Below are 8,225 nucleotides of genomic sequence, written 5' to 3' on the forward strand. Positions count from 1 at the left end.
CCATGTCAGAGGCACCCTCCCTTTTTCATACTTGATTACTCAGTTGGGCCGCCAAGCTGAGGTGCCCTGGGAGATTGCTGATGAAAAGCAAACTGCCGCGGACTACAAGAAGATCATCCCTCACAGCAGAAAGTTTCAGGCTTTGGGCTACTGACCTCCTTTTCTCACTGACTCTGCTGAGGCAGCCACATCCTCTGCTGCTCCTTCAGCCCCTGCTGCACCAGCCGCTACCACTGCACCCTCACATACTTCTGAGCCCATCTACCACCTTGTACACCGCCTATTTGACCGGTTGGATCAGATGGAGCGCCGCAACCAGCGACGATATGAGAGGTCTGAGCGTCGCAACAAGCGACGCTATGAGCATTTAAAGTTGATGATCCGATCAGGCCACCATGACATCCCCTCCGAGCCTGACACCCCTTCTGAGCCATCTGATACGGAGGGAGACGATCATGAGGAGGAGGCTCGTGCAGAGGCTGAGCAGGGAGGACCTGAGCAGGCTGCACCACACCATGAGGAGCCCCATCAGATACTGACGGCTGATACAGAGATCCCTCTTCAGGCAGAGCCTCCACTTCAGCAGACAAACCCTCCGACACTGATCCAGACTGCAGAGCCCCAGATCACCATAGAGACACCTACTGCGCATCCTTCCGGAGATGACACTTCCTCACACCCAGCTTGAGTGAGCATCGAGGACGATGCTATTATTTAAGTGTGGGGAGGTCGCCATCTCTGGCGAACTTTATTTTGGTGAACCACTTTTCAGACTCTTTTTATCCTATTTTGCTTATTTTTCTGTATTTTTATTTTTATTTTTATTTTATCTTATCTTATTTATCTTTCAGTACTTGCACATTTTTCTTTTACTGTATTTTTTATTTTGCACTTTGGTTTATATATATATATATCTATATATATATATATCTTAGATATTTAGTTTAGTTGCACTTTTAGTTTATTAAGTTGTGATATAGAATAATATGGATTAATTAGTTCAGTTTACCCTTTTAGCATATGATAAATTGATTTAAATTGAAAATAAAGAAAGAGTAAACTAGAGACTTTAGTATAACACAATCACAACAATCCACACACTGTATATATAGCAATAAATGTGAGTTAGTTAACAATATTTCTTCAAGGAAGAACACTAAATTTTATAAGAGCCATCCAAAGATTCACATTGAGAATAATGGAAACTCTTGATTTCTACTTGCATGACATACATAATTGATATATGGTTTTTGAGCCAAAGAACACACAACCTGTGAGTTTTTGAGCTTAATTGTATGGTTACATTAAACCATAAATTTCATTCCTGTGTGTTTCGCACTTCTTTTCTATGCTTGTGATCTTTACTTTGTTTTAATCTATATGTCCAATATAGAACGTAGATATATACCCGCATATGATTGAGGCCATCATTTGAATTTTTGCTTACTTATCCCAAATAAGCCTACCTCCTACATCACCCTTGTTAGCCCTCTTGAGCCTTCTAACCCTTTTTTGTTCTATAACCACATCACTAGCCTTAAACAGAAAAATAAATTAAAAATCCCAAGTTGAATCTTTGGCCAGCTTAAGATAGAGATTATGTATTAACTAAGTGTGGGGAAACATGGGAACATGGGTTGATAGGAAATGATTAAATTAATAAGGATAATAAGAAGTTTGGGAGCATGCTCATGTGAAATCAAAATTAAAACCATGTGCATTGATATATATGTTATTTCAAAAAATTTTTTTTTTTAAAAAGTAAGTAAATAAGGGGACAAAATTACCCCAGTATTGAGTTAGTAAAGAAATCAATGCACATAGGATAAAATCAAAAATAAAAGATTGATACATGAGTATGTAAAAGTGGAGAAATTATGGGAAGCTAAGCATAATTTTAATTGTATATAGAGTATGTATATGTTAGGTGAGATCTTAGACTAATTAAGGATTCAATTTATAACTCACTTAGCCTTATATATACCCTCACCTTTACCTTGGCCCCATTACAACCTTGAAAAGACCTCATGATGTTTTTATGTATGCATTATATATTTGTTGATTGATTAGATAAAGAAAAAAGTTTTAGAAAGCATGAATAGAAAAGAATAGAGTGATTAACCCCAAACACTGAGTGACTAGAGAGTAAACACAAAATTCAGTGAGGGTTCAATAGCTCATTTCCATATATCCATGTTTAAATTGTTAATTGTCTTGCAAGTTTGTGAAATATTTTAACCCAACTCAATTGTGAATGCGTTTTAATATGGTTTGGCTTTGATTGTACATACATGATTCCTTGAAAAATGTGAAGCAACTTAACCACATGTAAGCTTTATATATATAGGTGGATGATAATTAGGATTGCATGATTCATGTAGGTAGTTTGCATTTAGAATAGATTGCATTGCATAAGATTCCACCATTCTACCTTTCCTCTTTTCTCTTGGATTTAGCATGAGGACATGCTATTGTTTAAGTGTGGAGAGGTTGATAAACCCTTATTTTATGATTCATCTTGTGCTCAAATTGAGTATTTTTATCAATTCTTCACCCACTTATTCATATGAATTGCATGGTTTTACTTTCCCTTCCTTATTTTATAATATATGTGAAAACATGTTTCCTATGCTTTAAATATATTAAATTTAATTATCCTTTATTACCATTCAATACCGTGATTTATGTGTTAAGTATTTTCAGGCTTCATAGGGCAGGAATGGCTTAAAAGACAGAAAGGAAACATACAAAAATGGAAGGAAAGCACAAAGATGGAGTTTTGAAGAAAAGGCAGCGACGCGAACGCATGGACGACGCGGACGCGTGCCTAGCGCAAAATGGCAGCGACGTGAATGCGTAAATGACGCAGACGTGTGCCTTGTGCAGAACGCAATTGACGCGGACGCGTGACTGACGTATTCACGTGACAAGGAAAAACTCCAACTGACGCGGACGTGTGACCCACGCGCAAGCGTGACAGATGCCACGTGCAGAAATTGCAGAAATCGCTCCCAGCGATTTCTGAACCTCTTTTTGGCCCAGATCCAAGTCCAGAAACACAGATTAGAGGTTATAAAATGGAAGAATCCATCCATTCAGAAGAAGAATCATCATACAACATTCATAATTCACAATGTTTAGGTTTTAGATGTAGTTTTTAGAGAGAGAGGCTCTCTCCTCTCTCTTAGGATTTAGGATTAGGATTCCTCTTAAAGGATTAGGATTTCTTCTCTTCATTCCAGGTTTAATGTTCCTTTTATTTAATTTCTCTTCTACTTTTAATTATTCTATTGCTTTAGTTTATTTATTTTCCCAAATTGGTTTATGGATTCCTATGTTTAATTTGATTTTCTATTTAATATAAATTGAGGTATTTCAGATTAATGATTGTTCTATTCTATTTATGATGCTTTCAATTTAATTTAGATTTATTTTTCCTTTTAGCTTTGGTTGAGTAATTGGTGACACTTGAGTTGTCAAACTCAGCTGTTGATTGAGACTTGGGAATCGCTGATTGATTTGGATCGCTCTAAAGCTAGTCTTTCCACAGGAGTTGACTAGGACTTGAGGATCAAATTAATTAGTCCACTTGACTTTTCTTTATTTAGTAAGGGTTAACTAAGTGGGAGCAATAACAATTATCATCACACCTGATAAGGATAACTAGGATAGGATTTCCAATTCTCATACCTTGCCAAGAGATTTTCTAATTATTAATTTATTTTTCTTGTCATTTAAATTACTTGTTCCCTATTCCAAAAATCCAAAATTCTACTTTTTCCATAACCAATAATGAATCATACTTCCCTGCAATTCCTTGAGAGACGACCCGAGGTTTAAATACTTCGGTTATAAATTTTATTGGGTTTTGTTACTTGTGACAACCAAACTTTTGTACGAAAGGATTCTCTGTTGGTTTAGAACTATACTTATAACGCGATTATATTTGTGAAATTCTTTACCGATAGAAACCCGATCGCCAATTTCCTGCATCATAATCTTTCAAAATGCTTTGTACCAAGTTAGTATCACAAAATGTAACATGTATGGACTCCTCAATAATTCTAGCATCTTGATGATAAACCCTATATGCTTTACTAGTTGTGGAATATCCTACAAACACACACTCATACGCCTTTGGATCAAATTTTTCCAAATTATCCTTGTTATTTAAAACAAAACATTTGCATCCAAAGATGTGCAAGTAGTCTAAGTTTGGTGGGTAACCTTTCCAAAGTTCATAAGGGGTTTTCTTCAAAATTTTTCTTATGATTGTTCTATTCAAAATGTGGCAAGCCGTGTTAACCGCTTCAGCCCAAAGGAATTTTGGAACATTACTCTCATATAGCATAGCTCTTGTCATCTCTTGTATGCTTCTATTTCTTCTTTCCACAACACCATTTTGTTGTGGTGTTCTAGGACAAGAGAAGTTGTGAGATATTTCAAATTCCTCACAAAAGGATTCAAATAAATTATTTTCAAATTCAGTTCCATGATCACTTCTTATAGAAGAGATTTTTAAATCCTTTTCATTTTGAATTTTCTTGCAAAAAGGTTCAAAGGCCGAAAAGGCTTCATTTTTGTGTGCAAGAAATAAAACCCAACCAAACCTAGTATAGTCATCCACAATTACTAAACGATAATGTTTACCATCTAGGCTTTGAGTTCTTGTTGGACCAAATAAATCAATGTGTAGCAACTCAAGTGGTCTTTTAGTGGAGATGTCTTCCTTTGGTTTAAAAAACTTTTTGTTTGTTTTCCCATTTGGCAAGCATCACAAGTGATGTTTTTGTCAAACTTTATCAAATGAAGGCCTCTTACTAATTCTTTCTTTACAAGTTTGTTTATTTGAAACATACTTGCATGGCCCAATATCTTGTGCCATAACCACTTTTCAGATTCTTTAGAGTGAAGACAAGCTACATTTTGATCATTTAGTTCATCAGAGTAAGTCCATACATATTATTAAAATGCTTGGCAACAAACATCACTTTATCTGTCTTTTCATTAATAACACAGCATTAAAGTCTTTTGAAAATTACTAAATATCCTAAATCACACAGCTGACTTATACTCAAAAGATTGTGCTTCAAACCACATACCAAAAGTACATCATCAATGAAAGTAGATTGCTCATTACCTACTTTTTCAACAGCAATGATTTTACCTTTACCATCATCTCCAAAAGTCACAAAACCTCCATCATACTTATTTAGTTTGATGAAGTAAGTTGACCTTCCAGTCATGTGCCTTGAACATCCACTATCCATGTACCACATGTCCTTTTTGTTCTTGGATGCTAGGCAAATCTGCATGAAGAGTTTCAAGTAGCCTTAGGTATCCAAATTAATTTGGATCCTTTGAAGTTAATCCATCTTGGTTGCCCAAGTGCATTAAAATCACAAACAACATTGTAAACTTTGTTTCCTACAACTCTCTTTTCAATGAAACATTGTGCATATGAGTGACCAAATTTCTTGCAATTGACACAATGATTTTCTGATGTGTGTCGCTGAAATTGAGGTGAGTTATATTGCTTGAAATGATTAAAGAGTTGAAATTTTCTGGTTTTTGGAGGAGATGCATTTCTTTTGACAAACTGATTTTTATTAAAATTATTCCTCTTTGTAAAAGCATTTTCACCAGAATTTCTTTAAGCATTTAGATTTTTTGAATATGAGGTTTTGTTGTGAAATTGTGTTTTCTTGAAAACAACCTCATTTTTTGAAAGGTATCCCAAACCTGGCCTGTTTGGGCTTGGTTCGGTTCTTAGTGAAGGCTCAGTTTCACTAGTGTATACTTTATCAAATTTTTCTTCAAATGTTTGAATATATCCAATGCCAGATTTGTTTAATATGGATTTTGTATTTGATGAAGAAGCTACAAATTTTACAGAGGAAACATTTGAAACTGCATCTTACTTGGCTATGTAACCTAAACCAGATTTTTCAAACAAAGGTCTTTGACTTGCAAGTAATTTGTCCAAGTTAATAGAACCTTGAGCAAATTTTGCTAAGTCACCATTCAGCCTTTTAATCATATCATTTAATCTTTCATTTTCAGCAATTAACTCATGAGAAGAATCCACAATGTGCTTTCCTTTTAATTTTTCAAGTTCAGATTTTAGAAATATGTTTTCTTCAATAATGTCCAAAGCACATTTAGTTTTCTTCACTTTTTCTTTTAAAAAATTATTTTCAGCTCTTAACACATCTCTTTCAGATCTGCATTCATTGTACTTATCAAGCAGTTTTGATGTGTTTAAAGTGAGATCATCAATAATAGCATGCAAGTCCTCAATGGTCAAATCATAATAATTTACCTCATCAAGGTTATTGTTTCCAGCCATGAAGCAGTCTTTATCATCTCCTTCAGATTCTTCTTCATTTGAGTCGTTTTCAAGATCCTCCCAAGCTGCCATGAGCACTCTCTTCCTTTCCTTCTTACCTTTGTCCTCCTTCTTGAGCTTTGGACAGTTTAGCTTGAAATGTCCAGCCTCCTTGCAGTGATGGCACGTCACCTTGCTCAAGTCGATCTTGTGCTCCTTTGAACTTGAACCCTTGTATTTGCCCTTGTTCTTCATCATCCTTCTAAATCTCCTAGCAAAAAACAAAAGCTCATCATCTGAAATACCATCACTAGACTCACTCTCTTTTGGTTCTATTTGTGACTTGAGGGCTATTCCCTTTTTTCTTTGAGTCTGTGTTTGTGTGTATGGTTTTAGAGGTAAGGAGTTTTCCTCTCAACTCATCATAGGTTATGGGACTTAGGTTGTTGCTCTCGATTAGGACAGTGGCAGTGGTTTTCCATTCTTTTGTGAGGCTTCTAAGGAGTTTTCTCACCAAGGTTTGTTCTGCATAGTTTGTACCCATAGCATCAAGGTTGTTGATTATGATTGAGAATCTCTCAAACGCTTCATCAATGCTTTCTCCATCCTTCATACTAAACATCTCGTACTCTTTTCGCAGCATATCAATCCTCGTTTCTTTGACTTGTTTAGTGCCTTCGTGTGCAACCTGGAGTTTTTTCCAGATTTCTTTGGCTCTCTTGCATCTAGACACCTTTCGGTACTCTTCAAAGCTGATAACACAGTGAAGAAGGTTGATTGCTTTAGCATTCAGCTCCATCTTCTTTTTATAATCTTCATTCCATTCAGCTTCTTCTTTTGGAGTCACCACTCCATCAGCACTTATTTTTGTTGGGATCTTGGGATCGCTCACAATAATCTTCCATATGTTGTAGTCAATGGATTGGATGAAGATCCTTATCCTTTCTTTCCAGTAGGCATAGTTCTTCCCGTTGAAAAAAGGTGGCCGGTTGTTTGACTGGCCTTCAGTGAGGGTATATGCAACAGTGGTTGTGCCTAAGTTATTCGCCATTGGATATTTGCTCCAAGCGGTTAAGCTTGATTCTTGAGACCTTAGCTCCTGATATCAATTGAAGGTTGTGGTAGGCTTAGAGAAGGGGGTTGAATCTTTGCCTTCCTTTTAAGTTGCTGTTATGGCCCCTTAAAACAAACTTTCAATTTTGATTCTATTTGTACTCAGCAGCGGAAGTTTATGAGACAATTTATTTTTGTCTCATGAATATCATAAAACAGAACACAGCAGAGAAGAGAAAAGCTAACACCAGCATGTATCCTGGTTCGGTTGCCTTGTGCTATGCAACCTACATCCAGTCTCCTCCACAACAGTGGAAGAATTTTCACTATAGTTAACAATATTACATACACCAATTTCACAGGATTGACCCAATCCTTTCACACTCAAGTTCTAACCTAACTTGACATTGGCTATGATAATACCTAACTCTTCACTCTTAGTGCTAACCCAACTAAGAAAGGGATACCTCACAGGTACAAGATACAAGACATAAACATACCTAAAGAAATCAGAAAATAACTCTAGGCTTTTCTCTCAAGTGTATCACTCAGCCTTTTTCCACTCATGGCTTTTACTTGAGCTTTCTCACAATGCCTTTTTTCACAAGAAATTACAGAAAGATAAACATAGAAAAGTACATCACAATCTGTAAAGCATGAAGGAGATTGACTTCATCAGTAGCCTCTTTGCTATGTGCAAAACCAGATTCACAAACCTCAGATACAGTTCTTCAGTATTGGCTGAATGCTTCTTTGAAAGAAAGCATTATTCAAGTAGAAGAACTTCTTTGCAGAACACTATTCTCTCACTCTGGTTTTCTCTCCTTGGTTCTGAATGAGCACA

Source organism: Arachis hypogaea, chromosome 14, assembly GCF_003086295.3.
Source record: "Arachis hypogaea cultivar Tifrunner chromosome 14, arahy.Tifrunner.gnm2.J5K5, whole genome shotgun sequence".
Taxonomy (NCBI): Eukaryota; Viridiplantae; Streptophyta; class Magnoliopsida; order Fabales; family Fabaceae; genus Arachis; species Arachis hypogaea.